We start from the raw sequence: 25,064 nt of genomic DNA on the forward strand, positions 1-25,064 counted from the left end.
GTGGATGAGGCCTCTGTTTTTTTCTATAAATAAGAACAATTATCTCATCATAAATTATTAACACATGCTTGACTCTTTGTTCAGCCCGTATTATTTGTAAATACTAAACGATTTTCTGCTTTTGGGGCTCTTTTGGTCTTTCCCTTTGCCTGCTTAAAAACGTTCAATTAACTTGATTTCATGCTGGTATCCTCACTTTCCAGATCTTCTGACTCTAAGCTGTGCTTTAGTCCTGAAAGAAGTATATGAACGCTTAATTTTTACTTAGATTTTAATTATAGCTTAAATAATTGTGTAATGTTGAAAGTGGTTACAAGTGTTTCTCATTTTTCTGTGCTAAACTACAGTGCAAATGTACTCTTTGTAAAGTTGGACTATCCTCTTAAAGCCAGCAGAGGGCAGACAAGCAACTGTGTTTTTGCTAGCGAGGGATTGAAAATAATTTTTAAATGTATCATTTTACTGATTTATGGAATAAATTTAAAGAATTCAAAATATTTACTCATTTAGGTATTTTCATTGATCAAAGTTACTCCTACACAACCAAACTTTACGTATATATTTTCATGCCTTCCATGTACTGCTGAATTTAGGGATGAACCGAGGCCTTTTTTTTGAAAGGGAGAAATTTGGGGCATAAATTTAGTTTATATATATAACAATACAAGTAACATGAAATTGAAATAACATGGCATATATTTGATGTGACTCCTACTTATTTTTTTAAGACCAAAGCTATGGAAAATTGCAACTGACTGTACAATAATAAGTGCATGTTAATTTTTAACCATCCATTTCTTAAGATGAACAGTGCTCGAATGTGAGAATAGACATAGAAACACTCTTCTCTGAACAGCCACAATAGATATCTGTAAAGTGCCTGCTCATTTGCATACCCTGCAGGAAACCTGAACACACCCTGTACCCAACAAGCGAAGATGGGGCGAATTGAATGAATTTATAAATGGGCTGTTGTTAGATGTTTTGAAAACCTTCGTTATTCCAATGCTGTTTTTTTTTTTTTTTATTTTTGTGGCCTGCTGCTTTTGGCTATTTATAAATATTAGAATGGTGGAGACTGGATGAAGTAGGAAACGCTCCACTGAACCTCTCAGGGACAGTAATTCAATCAGGCAAAGGTTATAAAAGCCCTGTGGGCCATTTGTCTGTTATGTGACAGCACAGTTAGAGCTGATTTTGTTGTGTCAATTTTTTTTTTTTTTTAAGTCAGGAAGCCTAGTGCTAAGTTAATGCTCTATCAGGCCAACTTCATTACTCTGAGTTTGCTATCTCCACTTAGTTTTTGTCCCAGATAGAGTTCTGTCTGTTGTCAAGATATAGTATTTGGCATGTGTGTACATATTTTAATATGTAGAGACATGATGTGTTAATATACTCTAAAAAATAACAATATAAATAAAATTAAATAGGGACAACAAAGTATTTACAGTGATTTAAAATTTTACTCTGAATCTAAAACTTCTTGAACAAATGCATTTTGTAGAAAAACTTTAAAATTTAAAATAAATATCCAGATAATATACTCTAAAAATTACCACTGTTGAGATTTCCACTTAAAAATATTTCCCATAGTACCTTGCTAATGGAAACAAATTTAACTTTAGTACTTTCCAATTTCTATTTATGGTTGAGAATACAGCTCATTCGACCATCATTTTCTAACTCCAGATGCAATTCTCAGCATACACACACACACACACACACACACACACACACACACACACACACACACACACAGAGGCACATGTGTGCAAGACACAAATGGAGTTATGAATCATGGAAACGCAAGTCTTCTTATGAAGTATGCTCATTTGAAAATGGGCTTATGAAGTATAAAGGAAAATATATATCTGTGGACACAGAGCCTGCTATCTTGCAAGCGTGGTCTCTTAAGGTTTCTATTTCTGTGAGGAGACATCCAAACCACAGCAACTTTACAAAGGAACATATTTAATTGAAGTTGGCTTACAGTTTCAGAGGTTTAGTTCATTATTACCAAGGCAAGAAGTATCGCAGTATACAGGCAGACATAGGGCTGGAGAATGAGCTGAGAGTTCTACATCTTGATCTGCAGGTAGCAGAAGGGGACTGTGTGCCATACTGAGCATAGCTTGAGTATCTAAGACTTCAAAGCCCACACCAACAGTGACACATTTCCACCAACAATAACACACTCACTCCAACAAGGCCACACCTTCTAAAAGTGCCATGCCTTATGGGCCAAGCATTGAGACACATGAGTCTGTGTGGGCCAATCTTATTCAAACCATCACACATGGGGACCAGAACTCAATCAGGTAAATGCAAGTTGAGCATAGCAGCCTACTTGTAATCCCAGAGCCCTGGAGGCAGAGGTGGGGTTCCTGCAGCAATCTGGTTGGCTAGACTGGCTGATGTGGCGAGCTCTGGAAAGAACTGAGAGACCATGCTTTAACATGTAATGTAGAGATTAATAGAAAAGACATCTGACATCAGTATCGGGCTTCCACACACCAGCGCACACACATGCACATAAACCCTCACACCTGCAACACACATATGAATAAATACATTTGTAACATTTGCATACGTACTTGATGATTCAAGCTTTTCTAGCACTGAGGAATAATCAAGTAGTACCTTGAATAAAAAAGGGTTTATTTCACTACAAGAATTTACCAATATTTTTGCACATCAAATAAACCTTGTCAGACATAGCCAGGACCAAAACTGGTAAGATATTTTTATAATGTATTATAAATCATAAGTCTCAGAGTAAACTGTTCTCATTCATAGGATAAACTCTCCCAATTCAGAATTTAGAAATAAAACATATACGTTTCACAATACAGGTGCCAAACCAAAGTATTATGAGACAAAACATTTCCACAAGGATCATTGGCTTCCTTTTGTGATGTCCGTCTGCTGCTGGGCATGGGAGCTGCCCTTACCTATGGTTTATGTACCCAATCACATCCTACTGGAGAAGACTGAGTTTTTCTTTATGAGCAGTTGTCACTTGGAGATAGCTTGTTCCTCTCTCAGCACTAGGACCCCATCTGGCTTGAACCTGTGTAGACCCAGTGCCCGTTACCATAGTAAGTTCTCTGTGAGTTCATACGCAATTCAGTTCCTTTATTTCTGGAAGGCCTTGTTTCCTTGGTGCCTTCCATTCCCAGTGACTATTACAAACGTTCCACCTCTTCTTTCAGCAAAAATTCCCTGAACTTTAAAGTGAGGGGTTTGATGAAGACATCCCATGTAGGATGGAGTGCTCCAAGGTCTCTCATGTTTTGCACTTTGTCTAGTTGTGGTCCAAGGTCTCTCATGTTTTGCACTTTGTCTAGTTGTGGGTCTCTGTATTAGTTGCCATCTCCTTCAAGATGAAGCTTCTTGGATGCTGGCTAAGTAAGATACTGATCTATCTACGGACACTGCAGAATGTCATAAGTCATTTTATTGTTGTTTCTTTAGCAGAACAGTAATATTTGTTTTTTTTTTTCTAGTTCCATAACCTATCTAGTTTCAGGTTCTTGGACACCTGAACAGTGTTGGGGATGGGTTCCAAATCACAGAGTGAGCCTTAAATCCAATCAGATAGTTATTGGTTATTTCCACAGCTTTTGTGCCACTCTTCCATCAACCTATCATGAAGACAAGTCAGCGTTGTAGACTGGAGTATATAACTGGATGCAATTTTTGTTTTTGTTAGTGTTGGATGGGGTCTTTTTTTGTTTGTTTTGTTGTTTATTTTTTATTTTGCAGTAGTGTTGCCAAGTACCTTCCAGTAGCATGAACCCTAGTCCAAAGGAATGAAGACTTTCCTTAGGCATGAACTCAACTTCTCTGTGTTCAAGGCGATATATAAGTGTTGTCTTCAGAAAAATGGCCTGCTGTCAGTTTGTGAAGCCCAAGCAATGGCCCTGGCCTTGATTGTTTGGGAGTTTCCACGGGACCTCTTTGGTCAATAACTCAATTAGACACAAGCCATTTCAACCATCGAATATTTCACTTGGTAGCAAGAGAAACCTATTTGGGGCTTTATTTTCCCCATTCCTTGGTGATTCTATTTAGAATTTTCTCATATATGTATATATTTTAAGGAGATTCTATTGTATTTGATTTCCATATGACTTCACAAAATGGCCCTTAGTGTTAGCTGTCCCTGTCTTTGTTGGCTCTCATATTCCCCCTCTTCCTTCATCCTCTGTTTAATCCTCCCATTCTGGTCTCACCCTTTTGGGGGGCCTTGCTATTAAGGTAGAAGTTTCCCATGACTAGATGGCTTTCTAAGCTCATTGCAAAATGGAGGACTCCCTTTCTCAAAGGGGCTTCCCTGTCTCTGCCTGTCTTTGTCTGGAGAGTAAACCTGAACAAAGCTGGCTGGCGTTGTCTGCCTGGCCTTATCTAAAAAGCCTCTGCAAAGCTGCATAACTCAGCACACACATGCTGCTCTGGATTCCTGCCTGCATGATAATTTGGTGCTGTACTATAACCAGTCAGCCCTTCCTGCTTACTTGATGCCATGACCAATTTAGCCCTTTCTACCCATGCCCCTAAGAAAAAGCCCTTGTATACACTATCCTCAACTATCTCAACCAGAGCAGGTAAGCAAATTACTTCCATTCAGTTCCTCCTTCCCTCCTGCATTTTCTTTTATTTATTTATTTATTTATTTATTTATTTATTTATTTATTTATTTAATGCAAGTACACTGTTAGTCTCTTCTGACTGCCAGAAGAGGGCATCGGATCCCATTACAGATGGTTGTGAGCCACCATGTGGTTGCTGGGAATTGAACTCAGGGCCTCTGAAAGAGCAGTCAGTGCTCTTAACTGCTGAGCCATCTCTCCAGCCCCTACACTAGTCTCAAAACAATAAAGGAGATTTTTGTTGATACAGCAGTCTCTGGTGGTAATTCTGTCCATACTCACAACCCTCCAAACCCTGCTTTCCATTCTGCTTCCTTTCTCCGCACAGGCTGTGGCCAACAGTCTCCATGGAGATGGGGTGGGGGTGGGGACAGAATACCCCTCTGTCTCTCCACAACTCTATATTACTATTCCTTCCATCTTAAAAGTGTCTTCCTTCTTCCCTAGCCCTTTACTTTATACCCAACCTGTATTGGTTGTATGGACTGTAGAATGCTTATTGACAACTTAAACACTAACATCCAAACTAAGAGAATACATGTTATATTTGTCTTTTGTGGTCTGGGTTACCTAACCCAAGATAATTTTGTTTATTAATAGAGCTTTGAATTAATAATATCAAAGTCCATAGGGATATATAAAAAATATTAAAGGGTTGGAGAGATGACTCAGTGGTTAAGAGCACCAACTGCTATTCTGAAGGTCCTGAGTTCAAATCCCAGCAACCACATGCTGGCTCGCAACCATCCGTAATGAGATCTGACACCCTCTTCTGGTGCATCCGAAGACAGCTACAGTGTACTTAGATATAATAATAAATAAATCTTTAAAAAAGAAAAAATATTAAAAAGTCTAATAATGTAATCCCTATCAGTAAATGTGTAAGTAGATGGTTTTTCTTTAAATTATTTACATTGTCTTCCAAAATTTCTACGAAGACAATAGATTTTAATTTTATGTAGTGTCCTATAGTTTTCTTACTACAAGAAAAATTAAAATTAAGTAGAAATATCCCATATACATGACATATTAGATAAAGCCATGTTTTAAAATGTCACAGTGATTAATCATCTCTAATACTGTCAGGTTTATTCTCATGCAATTTTTATGCCAATCTGTTTAAGAAGATAGCATTTGTCTCTAGGGAATTTTCTGGAGAAGATGAGAGAACTATTTGGCTAGTTTGGAAATTCACCTTTCTGTGAACATAGAAATCATGTAAAGGCACTATGGGCTAATATCCACTTATCAGTGAGTACATATTGTGCGAGTTCCTTTGTGATTGGGTAACCTCACTCAGGATGATGCCCCCCAGGTCCATCCATTTGCCTAGGAATTTCATAAATTCATTATTTTTAATAGCTGAGTAGTACTCCATTGTGTAAATGTACCACATTTTCTGTATCCATTCCTCTGTTGAGGGGCATCTGGGTTCTTTCCAGATTCTGGCTATTATAAATAAGGCTCACTGATAAGTGGATATTAGCCCAGAAACTTAGGATACACAAGATATAAGATACAATTTGCTAAACGCATGAAACTCAAGAAGAATGAAGACCAAAGTGTGGACACTTTACCCCTTCCTAGAAATGGGAACAAAACACCCATGGAAGGAGTTACAGAGACAAAATTTGGAGTTGTGACGAAAGGATGGACCATCTAGTGATTGCCATATCCAGGGATCCATCCCATAATCAGCTTCCAAATGCTGACACCAATGCATACACTAGCAAGATTTTGCTGAAAGGACCCAGATATAGCTGTCTCTTGTGAGACTATGCCGGGGGCCTAGCAAACACAGAAGTGGATGCACACAGTCAACTATTGGATGGGTCACACAGCCCCCAATGGAGGAGCTAGAGAAATTACCCAAGGAGCTAAAGGGAACTGCAACCCTATAGGTGGAACAACAATATGAACTACTCCGGAGCTCTTGTCTCTAGCTGCATATGTATCAAAAGATGGCCTAGTTTGCCATCACTGGAAAGAGAGGCCCTTTGGACTTGCAAACTTTATATGCCCCAGTACAGGGGAATGCCAGGGCCAAAAAGGGGGAGTGGGTGGGTAGGGGATTGGGGGGGTGGGTATGGGGGACTTTTGGGATAGCATTGGAAATGTAAACTAGGAAAAAAAAAGGTACTATGGGCATTCCTGGATTCTTAACGACTGTCACTTTGGGCATCTTCATATTTTGTGATTCATCAAAGGCACTGTAAGTTCTTATCATTATTGCTTGAACTGACTCTCTTACCTGCTGCATAAACATGACACAGCTGTAATATCTTTTCTTATTCCACCACTTTCTTTTCTCCTAATTAATTGAATAATTATCACCATTTACAGTTCTCTCTCTCTCTTCTCTTCTCTTTATGTTTTCCTTTCATGTCTTAACCAGTGAACTTGTATTTAAATCTTGAACCTGTAGTTGTAAGTACAGGGAGAGGACCTTACACAAGGTTGTGCTGTGGATCTTGTAGTGACTGTTTAAAGAGTCGGTCTCCCCTTTGCACTGGCTTAGCAGAGAACCTTGGCTGCTTGCTCTGAGCAGAGGTGCTCCAGAAGGATCTGGCCTGCACAAGGACCAACTTTGTGAAATCATTGGGGACAATTGTGAATATCTGTGTAACAGAGATTCTTGGACTTTGACCCTATTTTCTTAATCTTGTTTACCACATGTGTATATGCAAAGGAAACTGCATATGAATATTCCAGAAATATGATAGATTTATGGGGGTAGAAATGAAAAATTAGTGAATGAATTTATTTTGATATTTTATGTATGATGATTGGATGCTGTTATAAGCAATTTGTAATGAGTGCTACACATGAAAGAGATCACAATTCAGTATAATATTCTTTAAAGGTTGTGTTTATTAGTAGCCACCAATTCACTTAGACAAAAAAATAACGTGCTTTGCAAACATTCCCTCCAGTCTTAGAAGTATACAGGAGAGAAATTTCCTAGTTGTGTTATCCTGCTGGGGACATTAGACAGTATTAGGCCTTTTACCACTAATGTGAACACTTCCATTTTGAAGTTCATTCAAAAGATGATACCTCTAGGAATTCAGAAACCTTTTACACTTCAAATCTATCTGGTATACCTCTAGGGAAATCTGTTGGGTTGTCTTTCAATTAGTTGAGTTCAATTCTCTGAAAGCCTTTTAGCAGCACTTCAGTGATCTCAAGAATCTACTTTCATAAGACCCCGTTTTAGCTGGTGAAAAAAAAAAAGTCCTTTCCCCATCCTACAGACGATGCTCAGTCTACCTGTTGGTGGCAACAGATATTGTGAAAAATCTAGTCTTACTTCTGAGACTTCAAATATGGCTATATAGGTCATATATGAGAAAAACAAGAAAGACCTTACCAATTTTCTCTTGGCTTCATTGTTTAGTACAGTTTTTCACCTTACAGAGCATGTTATTTAATTTTCTCATTGTTTTTACCAAACACACTTGGAGCTGGCCTGGCAGACTTGAAGATATTCTAGAGACACAATATCTCAATTCTATCAGACTTTTGAAACAACGGGGTGCAGAGAAATGGAAATGTCCACGAGAATCTTATGTTAGGTGGAGAAAAAGACCTCTACCAGAAGGAGAACTTGTCTCTTGGAAAGAAATTTCTCACAGTTCTAACTGCTTGTCAGATCACTTTACAAGATGAGGCTAAAACCTAGTAATGGATCAATGGTGGGCAGTACCACACCTTTGTCTTGGCTGCTCAGGGGTACACACCTTGGTCTTTTATTTAAACTTTAGATTTATCTATGTACATGGGTGTTTTGCCTGCATTTATGTATGCATACCGTGTGCATACCTGGTCCTACAAAGGTGATAAAAGGACACCAATTCCCTAGAAGTGGAGTTCAGATGGTTGCAAGACATCATCCAAGTGGATGTTGAAGACTGGAGCAGGGTTCTCAGAAAGAGCAGCAAGTTTTCTTAATGGCCAAGCCATCTCTGTAGTGTGTAGTGACAATTTTGGAATTTTTGTTTCTTAAAAAACACAAACATATTATATAAATGTGTTTTCCTTTTAACCCCAGGTATGTAATATGGGGCTGCTTCATAGCAGCTGACTATGATTTGTCTCATGCTCTGGCAGGCGCATGGTAGTTTCTGTGGTTGTATGGTGTTTAGAATTGTGGGGTACATAAACGCTAGGGCCCCGGGAGGCAGGGTTAGTTGTTGATGGGATGTTGGTTGGTTGTTAGTCACAGTTTGTTAAGTAGTCATGCACAAAGAAGAAACAATGACAAGAAGAAATGGAAATATCTTTATGGTAAAAAAATCAAACTTGCCCCAAGTAACTTGGCACCCCTAATCAGCAAGAAGTAGTCTAAGGATAACATCATCCACTTTCAAATCCCTGACTTTATTCAGGCACCTCTCATCTTTCCTGTCTTTTTATTTTTATTTTTTTCAATCTTATCTTCTGTTAGGGGCTTAAAAATGTCCAAGAAAAGGGGATGGAGAAGAGAGAAAGAAAGGAGACACCACAAAGTAGCAAAAGACAAGCTACATTAGCCTCTTTATTTAAGCTTTAATTTTACTTTATGACCCCTACCAAAGAAGGATCTTGTGGAGTCCCTAGGTCTTTGTCCCTCTTCTGTATGTGATCTCCTTGACTACATCTTCTGTTTTCCTCTATTAACTTGGTTCTTTTAATTGGCTTGTTGAGAAAGGATAAGCAAACTTGGCTTGGGGCATGGGCAATGACTCTCAAGTTCATAATGCCTTCCTTGACCAAGGCAACTTAAGGGAGAAAGGGTTTATTTTGGCTTACAGTTTTAGAGTCCATCATGGTAAGGAAGCCACAGTGGTAGGGGTGTTAAGCAACTGTTTATGTGTGTTTATAACTAGGAAGCAGAGAGAGATGAATGGTGGTGTTCTCTCTCTTTCTCTCTTTTATTTATGCCAATATCCAAGCCCATTGAATGATATTTTCCACATTCAGAGAGTCTCTGAATGCAAACTCATAAATAAACCTAGAAATGTGTTTCTATGGTAATTTCAATCCAACCAGGTTGATAATCAAGGCATTTCTACATTACAAAAACTGAAGATTTAAAATTTAAGCTTGTGTCTGATGGGTGCAGGAAGTGAAGGAATCGCCAAGTCAATATGTGTCTGACATATTTCCAGGCTTTTCTTCCAGGCTTTCTTGTTCACTCTTTTTCTTCAACGCATTTCAAAGAAGCAACATTGTGTGGCTAAGATCATTAAGATCAACAAACTTTATTTTTTAAAATAATGATTTTTTATTATATATTTTGTATATCTATATGGCATGTTTTGATCAAGTCCACTCCTTGTTTTCTTCCCTTCATGCTTCCTTTACTCTCCTCTCCACTCCCTGATCTCATGGTTTTGGTTTGTTTGGGTTTTTTGATTGTTTGTTTTGTGCCCTACTTCCATTGAATACACTTACTGCTGCATGAAAGTGCCTAGTGCACTACATAGCAGACACAGCCAGGCCTTAGCCAAATCAACACGAATCAGTAGGAGGCATTTGGATCATCAGGGATGCCAGGAGACTTTCTGGGCTGTGCCTCTCTCAGCAAAACAAAGATTGTGAGACCAAGAAGGTTTGCACAGCTAGCTCTACCAGAAAGCCCCTCTCACAGTCCATTGAATCCTTTTTATACTCCCTTTAAACATCACGTGTCTGCCACAGGTCTTGCCTCACCATGTGTCTTGGCTCAGTATGTGAGTCTGTCTCAGGTGAACATCACTCTGCCAATTGGCCCAAGTCCTCAGAAGCAGCAAGAAGTTGCAGCACACCACTAGAAGTCTTTTGATGTGTTTCTCTCTGTGGAGTCCTGACAAATGGAGCTCAACTATGCAATGTAAGGTGGACCAATACATGCATGCCGTTAAAGAAGAATCCTTCATCACATGTTCTTTCACATGCTTGCGTTAGCAAAGCATACTTTTCATTTGTGTCTGCTTCAGGAAAACACTCCTTTGCCTGTTTGTTCCAGCAGAACACTGTCTGATACAACCCACTTTCCAAAGAACCCTTAAGTTTCCACTTCAGGTTATCTTCTAGGACCTATGACCTCTCTACAAATAAGTTCTTAGCCTCAAGAATGACACAAGGCACAGGCTTCTCTTGTAGAACTAAAACTGTTTATAAGTAAAAGAAAGACATGAATGTTATAAATAAAAGTGGTTTTGCTGACGTGATGAGGGAAGATTAAAAGGCGTTGTTGGAATCTGATTCCTGATGAGTGGAGGAATTACATTGTAGTTTTTCCATAGTTTCCGACTTAATGGTTCTGCATAGCACTTGTGTTGCATATTTACTTGCCTGCTTAAAAATATTTTCCCACTAGTTAATATGAAGTTAAATGAAGCAGAGAACTTGTATACCATGTCCCCAACTGAATTTTAAATGCTTAAAATAAATCTGGCACCCAGGAGACACTCAACTATTTTTAAAGCAAATCAATAACCCCTCATTGCAGAGAACCACACACCACAGGAACTCAGCTTATGACTTGCCTGTTTGTGTGGACCTACTCAGGCTAGAGAATAGAAATAAAGAATATCATATTTTTACAATATATAATTATAAAAGAAAGGACTTAAATTCTGTGTCTGGAGAGAGATGTTTTGCTACTGAAAAGTATAAGGTCACAGAAGGATACAAATTATCAAAGCATAATCATATGGCAAGGAGTTCATGAGTTTCTTTAGATCATTTATTATGCCCTTTGTGTTATTAATATCATATTTCCCTGCTACATTTTTTAAAAGACAGATTTTAGTATTTATGTTGAAAGCATTACTGGTCCTCTTAATAATAGAAAACAGTTTTGCATGGAATCTTATAATCTATCACAAAATCTTATGTTTAATCAGTATATATAAATATTATTTCATGTTTATTCAAGCATGCATTGAAATAGTTGGCATGTTTTTGGCAGTTCTGGTCAAATTACTTCCTCCATTGGGAAATGTTCAAAGTAAACTAACAATTTGGCTTGTCTGACAGCCTCCATCAATGACTGTCTGATTTTTTTTCATAGTGTAAACCAAATGATTTCCTTGCATATGAGCTTAGCACCATAATTGCTATTTTGCAGTGAGCTGAAAGGCATGTATTATTAACCTGAAATACTCCTTCAAGGATTATGTTAATGATTTTAAGTACTTATTTTTGTATTCCATTTTATTTTGGTGGGGTAATAAAAATTCCATTCTGAATGTGAAAATTTCTTTTGCTTAACTAATTTGAATATCCAAAGATTTCCAGTTTTGAATTTTCTGTTTAAATGTCATGATATGTGAGAAAAATCATTTTCTCACTGTTATATTTAAGGTAATATTTTAAACTTTAGAAGTCAGTGGGATGATAATTGGCATTTTATCAGTTTCTAAGTGTCTGTCTTTACAGGTTTTGCTTTTTTGTTTTGCTTTTGCTTGTTTGCTTTCATTAAAAAGCAATTTTAAACAGAAACTTATCCTATCTTTACTAATATTCTCTTATATTAATGGCACTCCAATTTTTTAACTTTTAAGAAGGAATTGTACATACTCTCACTCTATTTCCCATAATGTGATACTTATTTAAAGTTTGAAGAAATTACTATCTCAATGTGTCATACAAGGAAAAATAAAATGAAGACCACCTGGCTTGTCCATTTGTTTTTGTTTTTTGAGACAAAGGTTCTCTATAAAGTCCTAGCTGTTCTGGAACTCAGTATGTAGACATGGCTGGCCTTGAATTTAGAGATCTGCCTGCCTCTGCCTCCTGAGTACTAACACTAAAGACATACATCATCATACGCAGTCTCCAGTCCACCAGTTTTATGGCAAATTAATTTAACATACTATGTTAGAATCTGTATTGCAGTTTATTTGATAAAGAGATATTAAGGATATGGTGTTTTTATTTTAATTAAAGCTGTTACTTGCACGTAATAGGAAATGAACTCAAAGCATATAAAAAAAAGACAACTAATAGATGAATTATCAATAGTATTACAGGACAGATAGGGTACTCTTCCATATAGTCAAGATCACAAAAGATATTAGGACTTCTGTTAGACTTGGTCCCTTTTCTTTGTCTCATCGCCTGTGATGGTTTGAACAGGGATAGTCCCCTATGATTCATGTGTTTGAGTGCTTGTCCCATAGGGAGTGACACTATTAGGAGGTATAGCTCTGTTGGTGTAGGCATGCCCTTATTGGAGGAAGTGTGTCACTGTGGGGGGCAGCTTTGAGGTCTTATATGCTCAAACTATGCCCAGTGTGGCCCACAGTCTCTTTCTGCTACCTGCAGATTAAGACATAGAACTTTCAGCTCTATCTCCAGCGCTCTATATGCCTGAATGCCCCATGCCTCTCGATGTGACGATAACAGACTAAACCTCTGAAACAGTAAGCCAACCCCAACTAAATGTCTTCCTTTAAAAGAGGTCCTTTTGTCATAGTAATAGAAACCCTAAGATGACACTGCCTAATACCCTCTTTCCTTTTTTGTTGTTGTTGAAGAATGACTTCTTCTGCTTTTCCATATCTTTGTTTACTTGCAGGCACTGACTTAACCAACATTGTTCAGTCTATCCTAACTGATTGCTTCTGACTTTTAATTCCAGGTTTTAAAAACAACAACAACAACAACCACAACAACTACTATAAACAAACAAACAAACCCAACACCTAAAACGTTTTTTTTTTTTTTTTTTTTTTTTTGCTAATTTAACTTTGATGCTGCTACAATCACCAGTAACTTCAATCACCAGCTACAATCACCACTGACTTGATTTTTCTTTCCACTTCATATGCGTGTCATAGAATAGTCCTTCCACACCCCATTATGGTTGGGTGAGACCATGCGACTTATTCAGGTCAATGAGGTGTGAGCAGTAGTGATGTGTATCATTTAAACACCAGCAAGAGACTCTCCAGAGTGTGTTTTTCCTCTGCTGCGATGATCAGTGATGTTACAGCTAATAGAAGCTTCATTAGCTCTGGCTCTAGAGTGAAGAGAAGGCAAATTAAGGTCTACATCTATCCCTCAATGGAGCAAGAAATAAAGCTTTATTACTGAAGTCACTGGGATTCTGGTACTGGTTATCTTACTGTAGTCAAGCCAGTTTCACTAACTGATATTTGTATATGGAACCACATTAGACTCACAGTGTCTTCAGCTAGCTGTGATGGTAATTTGAAGCCTCTCTTTTGGCCATCACTTGTCCCAGTTTGCCTCTCACTCACACTACTCTCCTGTCTCCAGCATGGTACCATTTTGTTCAGTCATGCTGTGTTTCAGGAGACATATGCAAAGGAATAAATGTATTGGAATAAGCATTGACCCAGGACTTAGAAGACATGGATTCTTTGACTCATTTATTGGCCATGTGACCATATGGCAGCTTACAATGTCGATAATTATTACTTTTAAATCCTTTGCTTTCTTACATGTTTTTATCTATACTTGAATAGAGTTTTGGGTAAAAATGATGGTTATAGCTATTTCAAAACAGAATGGGCCATATCGGTGTGCTAATGTAACTATGCTGTTCATTGACTGTCAACAGATAATATCTATATTTCTGGTTTTATTGTTGTTTATATTCCAAAATGAAGTGAGAAGATTTGTGAGATATGCTCTGCCTTTGTATCTGACCTCTTCACTAAATTATATAAGAAATTTGAATGGAAATGTAAGGTCTGTTTGCTGTTAATTTTTAGGCTTTCTCTTCAGTTTTGGTATTGAGATATACATACCTGTTAGACACTATTGTTGTATTAATCAGGGTTCTCTAGAGGAACAGAATTTATAGACTCTCTCTCCCTTTCTTTCTCTCTTTCTCTCTCTCTCTCTCTCTCTCTCTCTCTCTCTCTCTCTCTCTCTTTCTCTCTCTCTCTCTTTCTCTATCTCTCCCTGTTTCTGTCTCTGTCTTTCTCTGTCTCCCCTTGTTTCTGCCTCTGTCTCTCTGTTTCTCTTTCTGTCTCTCTCTTTCTCTCTCTCTCTCTCAATATATATATACATATACATACACATACACATACACATACACATACACATATACATACACATACACATATACATATACATAAATACAACCACATATATAGAGAATGATATAAAGTGTGGGTGTATGTGTGTGTAGAAAGGGAATTTATTACAATGACTTAAAGGCTGTGGTCTAGCTAATCCAACTATGGCTAGTTATGAACAGAAAGTCCAAGAATCCAGCAGTTATTCAGTCCATGGGGCTACATGTCGCATCTGGTATTGAGTATATTGTGAAATTCTGAAGAAGTAGGCTCTGATGCTAGTGAAGGAATGGACTTGCTAGGAGGCCAAGGGTAAAAACTTCCTTCTTCCATGCCCTTATACAGGCTTCAAACAGAAGTAAGTGCTCAGATTAGAGGTGGGTTTTCCTAGATCAAAAGATGTGGCTTAAAGACGTTTTCCTTCCCAAAGATATGGATTGTAAGTAGATCTTCCTACTTCAAATTAGGCAAAATCCTCTTGTAAATGTGCTCTTCATTTTGGAGATTTAGTTAATTCCATTTTCAGTCAAGTTGACAACCAAGAATATCGATCACATGGTGATTTGACTTCATCATCCTGGCCCAACATGTTATTGAACATGTTTATTTCTGGAGCTGTTGTTTAGCACTTGTTCTTGCAGCCTTTTTAGTATTATTGTAAGAATCTGACCTGTATCAAATCTATTTTTTTATATTTATATTATTTATGTGTATGTGTGTATGTCTGGCATATATGTGAAGACACCCACAGAGGCTAGAAGAGGACATTGAATTCCTTGGACCTGGAGTTACAGGTAGTTGTGAGGTGACCAATGTGAGTGCTGGGAACTAAATAGGTTCCTAGGGTTCTCTGAATATTAGCAAACATATTTAACCAATCAGCCATCTCTCCAGTCCCTTAAATGTATCATTACATAAAATATTTAGAATAGGACATCTTAAACTTCAGTTGGGCTCAGAAGAAGCTGAAAGGCTTTAAGAACCATATTATCTGGCTGTATTCCCAGAATATTTTATTAATTAGGCACAGGGTTAGAAGCACTAGAAGTTATTAGATTGCTGATCAAAGAAGCAGACTTAGAGAATCATTGATCAAGAGTATTATTCATTTCCTATTCAGACTATATATTAAATCTTCATCTCTAAATGCTTCAAGTCATATGGCTTATAAGGTCAAGCTCATTTGAATCTCAAATAGAAAATATTAAGTATATATTTATAGTATAATGCACATTGAGGTTTTTTATATGTTTTAAAATTATTTAAAATAAAAATAAATTTAAAACTACTAGAATAATTTATGGTGTTTATATATTTTTTCCTTTGGAATAGTTTCTGTTGGGGTAACATCATACACACAATAATATTCATGCACAGTGAGGTACATGTTTTTAAAACTGAATTTGATATTAATAATGATTAGTTAGGTAAGAGTCTGGATACCATAGAGGATTAAAAATTTATTTTGAATGAAAATTTCAAAAGATCTACCTTTGAAATCATTGTTATGTATGTATACTATCCACGCTAGAGGTTATTCTTATTGTAGAAAGAAGCTTAATTATATTTCAATGTGGTTCAGTATTTTGTTTTTACATAAGCATTTTGTCACTCAAATAAATATTCAGAGAATGAGTTGAATTCCTTTGATACTTGATCCATTATTATTTATTTATACATTAATACATTTTAATTCTTAGAGCAATTTTGGCTCATAGAAGAATTTCTGAAGTACAGAGTGTCTATATTCTCCGAGATGTCATTCAGTTTCTTTTACTATTAACACCCCCATTGGAGTGGTATATAGTTTAATGACTCTATACAGCCATGTCATTATTACATGGGGTTAAGTTTACTTTAGCAGTCTATTCTTTGTCTTGTACATCCTATGGATGTGAGCCCATATAATGTAGCTTGTGATGACAATAACACTACACAGGATAGTTCACTATTGTACAGTTTTTTATGTCCTATGTGTGCATCCTGATTTTTCCTATAACTCCTGAAAACCTCTTATGCTTTATTGTCTGTTGTTGCCTTCCAGGACTCCATGTAGTTAGTGTCAGGTCCAAAAGAAGCTGGGGTCAAATGGTTAACTTTGGTTCCTAATTGCATACTAAAGTGTCTGCTGGCCTCCAGTGTCACTCAGTACACATGTCTTCCCTCAGCTCTTCTCATCCTTCCCACCTACTCCAAACACAAACTTTTCCAGTCCATTGGCTTCCCTTCTCCTACCTTCTCATTCCTATATAACCCTGATATTTCACCCATGAGCCTTCTGGGCCCTCTAAATCCCTTCTCTTGTTCTCACTCCTTTCTCTTCTCTTCCTCTCTCATTCTCTCACCTTCCCTATTCTTGTGGCCTAGTTCATTCTACTGGTCATGTTTAGTCTACTATATTCATTCCCTGCTTTGTATTTTTCCAGATGCATCTGGCTGTAGTTTCTTTCATCTCTACTATAAAAATTTTATCTTAACCATACCTTGGAGTGGTTAAGATAACCATACCTTGGAGTGGTCAGGTCATGCCCTCATTCCATTGTTAGAATCCTGTTTTATAGTCTTTTCAGATTTTCTTTCTGCTTGTGTGCATTCAAGAATTCTTTGTCTCTTTCCATAGAATCATTTACTTGTAGTTACAAGTAATATTCCATTTTTTTGGCTGTACTACCTATTCATTTACTAGAAGGTATATTTGTTGCTTCCATATTTTGGCAACTGTACACAATGCTGTTGTTAATATCCACATACAAATTATCATATAAACACATTTGTATTTGGGCAGATATAAAAAGTATGATTGCTGGCTTGGGTATTAAGAATGTTTATTTGTATGTGAGACTCCCAAATGTCTTCCAACATGACCATACAATCTTGTACTCCCACCAGAAATGAGTGGCAATTATTTGAGTTTCAGAAAATAAAGTTAAAGAAAAATCTTCAAGAAGAAAAGCAAGCAAGCAAACAAACAACCAACCATAAAGCCCAAATGAGAAAGCAACTTATCCCATTAAAGAGTAAAGATAAAACATATATAGAAGAGTTAACATCCATAAGCAACAAGGGAATTCTTTTTTTTAAAGTATTATGCACTTTTAGAGATTAAAAATAAAAAGTTAAAAACAAACATAGCAAAATAAAATATAGTAAGATACAATAAAAATCACTACATTGAACTTGGACAAGGCAAACCAACAGTAGGAAAACACTCCAAGAGCAGTTATGTGGACCAGAGACTCATTTGCTCCAATGCTCAGGAACTCTGTCCAAATTCTGAACTGAAAACCACAGTCCGTACATAGAGAACCTGGTTCAGACTGGTGTAGGCCCTGTTCTTGCTTCTTCAGTTTCTATGGTTCCACATGGGCTTTTTTCACAAACATTAGAGCACCTTTGTTCTCCAGGTGTCTTCCATCCCTTCTAGTTCTTCCACTCTTCCCATTTCCTCTTCCACAGGGCTCTCTGATCTCTGAGGGGCGGGAATTGTGTTGTTACATCTTAGATAGCTTTACTTTTCTAATGAGAGACAGAAAGGGAGTGGATCTGGATAAGATGAGAGGTGGGGAGGAACTGGGGATGAATAGAGCCAGGGAAAGGTATAATCAGGATAAGTTGTATGAAAAAGAAGTGTTTTTAATAAAATGGAAACTTTTTTTTTATAATGTTAAAAGACAAAGTTAAGAAAGAAGGGAGCAAAATGATGCTCCAGTTCCACAACTGTAGGCTTCCCAGCATGAAGAAAAATACTTCCTGTTGGTTAGGGAGAGAAAATGAAGTCCAGACTTCAGAATTAAAACTCAGTTTCAGGTCTGTCACCATGTGAAACTGAGTGTGTGAGAATGCCCCTAAACCATGGCCCAATACCTACATGCAGATCTGCCAGAACTGCATCTAGGATAGGGCAATGATTGTTTCCATCACCCACAGTTCTAAGACAGCATAGAGTTCCATCTCAAAGGAGTCTCCACAGGCCCAATGCTGTGTGGGGAATCTGGCAGAAACTAAAATTCCCGACACTTGTCAGAAGTCACCGATGGAGCCTCTAGACTTCCTCAGCAGCAAAGAGACATGTGGGGACCTGACACAATCAATTCCTTCTACAGACTGTGCATAATCTGGCTCTGAAGATCAGGGATGGCTCAATTTATAGTCAACATTGCTGACCAAGGGGCTTTCTCTATTTTCAGTTTCCCAACTTCAGGTGGCACAACTGTGCTCAAGTCAGAATGAGTTGTAAAATTGCCTAGCACTTGGCATAAATGTGCATCCCAGGTGGCCGTGGTTTTGTGCCCCATTTTGCACCTTTGAGAGAGAGTAGGCCCTTATGACTACTAGAGGATATTAGACTCTGATCAGATCTTAGTATCAGTCTGGGTGGCCATGCATCTGCTTTTACTAGCAGTACTATTTAATTCTTTATTCTAGAGGATGATGTAGTATAAGACCATATTTGTTGGCAGAAGGAGATGATGTTAAGGGCAAGATCTCATCCTATATTGGTGGGGCAGTCTGGGAAAAACTAATAGCCCTCTTCCACAAACCTGACTGTGGATGGACTCTCTAGAATGGCTCTAGCTCTAGGGAAAGATGTGGCTGTAAGTGGTAAGTACCTTACATCTGTGCTATATCACCAGTGTCAGTCATCCTTCCTAAACAGGTGAATGTGACATTTTATTACAAACTGTTACCAGGCTATAAGAAAGAAGGTCAGGACGCATTACTTTAAGTTGATTTTATTTGTTCTGCAAATGATAATACAAAACAAAGATGGTAGAATACAGACTAATGTTCCTGATCTAACATATCATGTTATTTCTTAAAAAGCAAAGCAAAACAAACAAACAAACAAAAACCCAACAAATCTTGTCCAGTTGTGGTTCAGTTACAAGAAACCACATGCAGATATACTTGGTTTTTGTTTGTATCCTAACTATTTCTCTATGCCCCTTCCTATACAGTTATATTATGATTTGCATTTTATATCTTATCCTTTATTTTCATTTTGTAGCATTTCAATTCATATATAACTATTGGAAGAATGCCATAGTAAGCTCCCTGAATGTATCATCTAGCTTTCTCTGTTATCAATATGTCTTCATCAATTTTGCTGCCACAACCTTGATCTCTCCACAACTTATTAATCAGAAAGCTTAAATAGTTTACTCAAATTTTTAAAGCTTTTCACAGTTCCACAAGTGACTTTCATTACATATCTGCTTTAGCTTTAGGCGGCATTGATACCGTCCTGGAAGGCTATTCCTCATGGACTATAGTTAACAACAGAGAAAAGAAGACAAAGACCTCAGGCTTGCCCAAGACACTAGACTGTGAGTTGGTAAGACCACTGAGACAAAAGACCTAAGTAAAGCCAGTTATTGGGAGAAAGGTTTCTTTTTGCTCAACATTCCAGAGGTTTAGACCATGGTTTGCCATCTCCATCCTTTTAGGCTGAAGTGAGCTGACTGGCATGAAGGTAGGAGACTGGATGAGGAGGATCACCTTATCGTTTTCAGAAAGTAATAACACTGTGAGACTGGAGGTGGCCCCGGAGAAGATATCCATCAAAAATGTACCTCCAGACAGGAGCCTTTCTGGATTAAAAAACCCAGACACTATTGCAGATGTCAACAAGTTCTTGCTGATAGGAGCCTGTTATAGCTGCCTCCTGAGAGGCTCTGCCAGAGCCTGACAAATACAGAGGCAGTTGCTCACAGTCAAGCATTAAAGTGAGCACAAGGACCCCAATGGAGGAGTCAGGGAAAAGGACTGAAGCAGCTGAAGGGATTTGCAACCCCATAGGAAAAACAACAATATCAACCAACCAGACCTCCCAGAGTTCCCAGGGACTAAACAACAAACCAAAGGGTACACATGGAGGGACCCATGGCTCCAGCTGCATATATAGCAGAGGATGGCATTGTCTGGCATCAATGGTTCTGTGAAGGCTGGATTCCTCAGTGTAGGGGAACGCCAGGGCAGCGAGGTGGGAGTGGGTGGGTGCATGGTAGAAGCATGGTGAGGGGGATGGGAGAGGGGGGTTCTGGAGGCAAACTGGGTAAGGGGGTAACATTTGGAATGTAAATACATGAAATATCCAATAAAAAGAAACAAACAAACAAAAAAGCACCTCCTGTGACTTCCTCTGGGTTGTACACAATAATTAGAGCTCCGGTCTCCTTTCAGTCTAGGGTCACCAGGCCTTCAAGACATAAAACTGAAGCTGAGGTTTCATTTTAAACTATGGTACACATTACCCTATTTTTAACTGGCACAAATGCCTATTAGAAGAGATGGAAAATCATTCTCATACTGAAAAGTAGCAAAACTTGAGGAAGAATCACCCAATGGTGAGTTGTTTATCCCTTTTAATTGCTTTAATCACTGTAGAAAAGAGAAGCAATTTTAAAAGAAAAAACAGCACAGGTCTAAAAAGTGATAAATCCAGGGTGTGAGTTTTAAAAAAAAAATGTACCTAGTTATCACAGACTTGAAGAGAAGAGCGATTGACTGCTGAGCTCAATTAAGTTTCAGAAAAGAAAATCAAAATTAGTAAATCCTTAACAAGTTACTCTGGAAGGAAATTAATTTTTGATTAAATAGCATGATTGTAGAGTGAGAGAGATTAATTCATAGTGAGATATTGGATGGCTTCCAAATAGATTACTTATTTCTAAGAATTAAGGAATGACTTAAAATGGTATAAATTATATTTTAAAGCAGAATTAAAATAGCAAAATCTGGCTGTAATCAATTATCTCTGCTTAGTACTTTAAGTAGTATGCTGCATTTGGTGATAAGTTCATACCAGTGGATTTAAAAAAAAACTTTCATATCAAATATGACATCTTTTTCCATTGCTGTGTTTTAAGCATGTGCATGCACACAGAGTCCACATCCAGCAAGAGTTCTATGAGTAGTAAAAAGGATTCTGGGAAAGACCATAGAGGTCATCACTCTATCATGAACAACTTAAAATATCAGACACTCTTCCTAGCTGCATAATGAAAAAGAGTCTACAGAGCAAACTACTGTCCATGAAATTCAAGAGACAGGATGTGTACAAAGAATCACAACTCGCCAAGCAGAAACCACCATGGGAACTGAGGTAGGAAAGCCTTGTCTGGAACTGACAGGTTGCTTGCAGTTCATTGTGATCAACATGGCTAACAGAGCAGGCTGGGTTATGTTCTGCAACCCTGTCTCAAAATTAGAACCGTAACTGGATTCTCATGGACATGCTCCCTGGATTCCCATGGGCTTCCCATGGATTCCCATTAGAATCCATGGCTGAAAATGATTTCCATTCTAGTTGCTTAGAGAGATGTTGTGGAAGTAAAGCTTCATAAGCAAGCATATTAGAAGCATAATTTTAAAATTTATGACAAGACTATAGGCTTAACATATTTAGAATGCAATGATAACCATCTAAAATCATGGTAGGGGCTTTAGTAAGAATGACTGACTTTATAAAAGTGTAAGAATGACTGACTTTATAAAAGTGACGCATGCATTAATGAATGGTAAAGGAAAGGGATGTTTATTCTTTGTGGCAGGACTGGAGCTTGTCTTAACAACTCAGAACTCTAGGACACAAAATCCAAAAAGGCACTCATTCTCTGGGCTGCCAAGTTCATCCTTACTTGCACCACCTTTTCCCAGGTAATTGAAAATACAGCGATAGTAGTTGTCTCTTGGGTGATGCCCAATGGTCATCATCTTTTGTGTGGTGTTCACTAAACTAGCACTTTGTGTGCTCAACAAATGTCAGAGGTATATAATAATTCAGCTGTTGGCTTCTAATGCTTCCCAGAGAAGGTCTTGCTTTAGAAGAAGCCAGATCACAGCTTTGCAAGGTCACACTAACAGTTTTATCCAGACCCCTGAGTAACAGGGAACTGAGGCCTTGTGCCAACTACCAGTAATGGACCATTTTAGAAGTATAGTTCTCAGTCCAAGTCAGTTCTAATGACTGAAAGTGCAGCTCACATGCTAATCACAATCTCATAAGAAACCTGAGTGGGGCCTCAGTCCTGGCCATGGAAATTCTGAAATGATAAATGCCTATTATTGTAAACCATTTGTTACAGAATGATGGGTGACTAACACAGCAGCGGCAGCCACTTTGAGATATTTTATCCTATGTACAGATAATGCAGTTTGACCTCAGTACAGGAGATGACAGCACAGACTCTGGAGCCAATCTGTCTCTATGAATTCTGTGTGTGACATAGAGTAGCAGTGTGCCCTGGGGAAATTTGGTGAGCATATTTGTTTTTTAGTTTCTTCATTGTTTAAAAAATAAAAAGAGGAAATAGTATGTATATGATAAGGATGATGGGAGGACTAAGAAAGCAAAACACACATAAAATGTCTATCAAACATTATGTAAGTTTTTGATAGTATTGTTCTAGATATTATTTTTTCTTGTTGTTTCTCACACAGATACATGTTTTTTAAGGCTCAGTGAAAGGCAGTTTGGCTTGTGTGAACAAATTTAACCAATGCCATCTATATAATATTTGAAAAAGATGATCAGGGCTTCTAGGAAAATGTTCTGTTGGACTGGGGGAAAGGATTCGGCCAGGAAAGTGCTTGCTGTGTAAGCGTGAACATCTGAGTTTGAATCTCAGCATCCAGGTAATAAGCTCAACATGGTGGTACACGCCTATAATCCCAGTGCTATGGAGACAGAACCAGGTGGGAACAGCTGACCAGACAGCATAGCCCAGTGAGCAATCCCAAGGCCAAGGGAGAGATCCTGTCCCACAAAACAAGCTTTATGGCTCCCAAAGAACAATACTGAAGGCTGACTGCTGGTCTCCATACTCGTGAGCTCATGTGCACATGAGCTCACAAACCTTACACACATGCATACCCCCCCCCCAGGCATACATACACACAATACAAAAGTGTTTGCACTTTCAGTAGAGGGTAAGTGAAAAATCTTCCACTTTGGTTTTAAAAGAGAAAAGAAACTTTCCTGTGTTATGTGGTTAGGAAAGGTATTTTTCTGTCACTAAGTGTTTTATTTATTTATTTATTTATTTGGTTGGTTTATTTTTCCTCCTTACTACATTAGAAACACTTCTAGCTGTAGTAGCTGGGGTTAACATTGTGTGTGTCTCCTTATTATAATAGAAGGCTCAACAAGGCTTGATTGTTCAAGGGTTTCATGCCTGCAGCATCCAGTTTGCACATCTCTGTAAATGAATCTTTTCTTTTTGAGCCACACTCTCTCCCACTGTGTGTGACCTACATGCATTCTTTTCTCTGTAAAGGAATGTTCATACTGCTCTTCAGATATAATGTAACTTGGGTTGTAGGTAACCATGGTGATATGACCATATAGAATGACTTTGAGACTACATCTTGCAGAGGTTTTGTGTGTGTGTGTGTGTGTGTGTGTGTAGGCGGTAGTGAAAAAACAATAGAGAATTGTCATTTGCTGATAGACTTCCCTTAAATCCTACCCTCCCTGCCATTCCTTTCAAATATAATTAAATACATTTTCTATTGATGTTTACATTGGTAATTTTCAAAAGTAGGCAACATTTGTCTCCTTTACGCTTTCCTTTTTTTGTGATCTTTTCCCTAGTACAGAATCTTTCACAGCTTCTGGCCTCACAATGCAGCTGACAAGAATAAATGAATTTGTGAATCCCATTCACACAGTACTTTAAAAAAAATTCAAATCAGTGTATTTGTATTGCATTGTATAGGTTCAACCCAGAATTTCTGACTACAAAGAGTTACATCAGAGGAAGAATTTTAATAGCTTTGAAAAATGGCCCAGGTGGTGCAAATCTCTGTTACTAGAACTAGGCAATCAAATTCTTTTTCTAAAATGACAACTGTGAAACATGAATAGCTTTCAAGTCATTCCCCACATGTGTATATTACAAGCAGGTAAGCCTGTCTCTGCTCAAGACTTTTTCTCTGCCCAAAATATTTTTTCTTTGATAAAATCATTTACATTTTTCAGTTCATTTTTAAAACATTTTTAAGATGTTCTCAAAATTTTGCTTATTGATCATACATCCAAGTATACATATAGCTATACTGTAATGGTGATAGAAACAAAAAGAAATGTTTTCAGTCGGCCTGAGAAACAAATACATTGTCTTTCAACAGTTCTCCTTTTCATGTGGGACAACCATTCTCTGGCATTTCCTAAGATGCCTACTTAGCTTCCTATGTGTACAGTTGTCTCCGTGTCTAAACATACAGCCATGGGACATTAGGATCATGCCAAATGTTTTGCATGTTTCTCAACAGTCCTTAGCAACTTAATAAACATTCCCTGACTGAGGACATAGTAGCATATGATGCTTCAGAGGAAAATGATTATTATTCATTTCATTCTCTACTGTCCCCTCTGACTGATCCCAGAATT

This window comes from Mus caroli, unplaced genomic scaffold (assembly GCF_978045245.1).
Source record: "Mus caroli unplaced genomic scaffold, Mus_caroli_1 scaffold_9, whole genome shotgun sequence".
Lineage (NCBI taxonomy): Eukaryota > Metazoa > Chordata > Mammalia > Rodentia > Muridae > Mus > Mus caroli.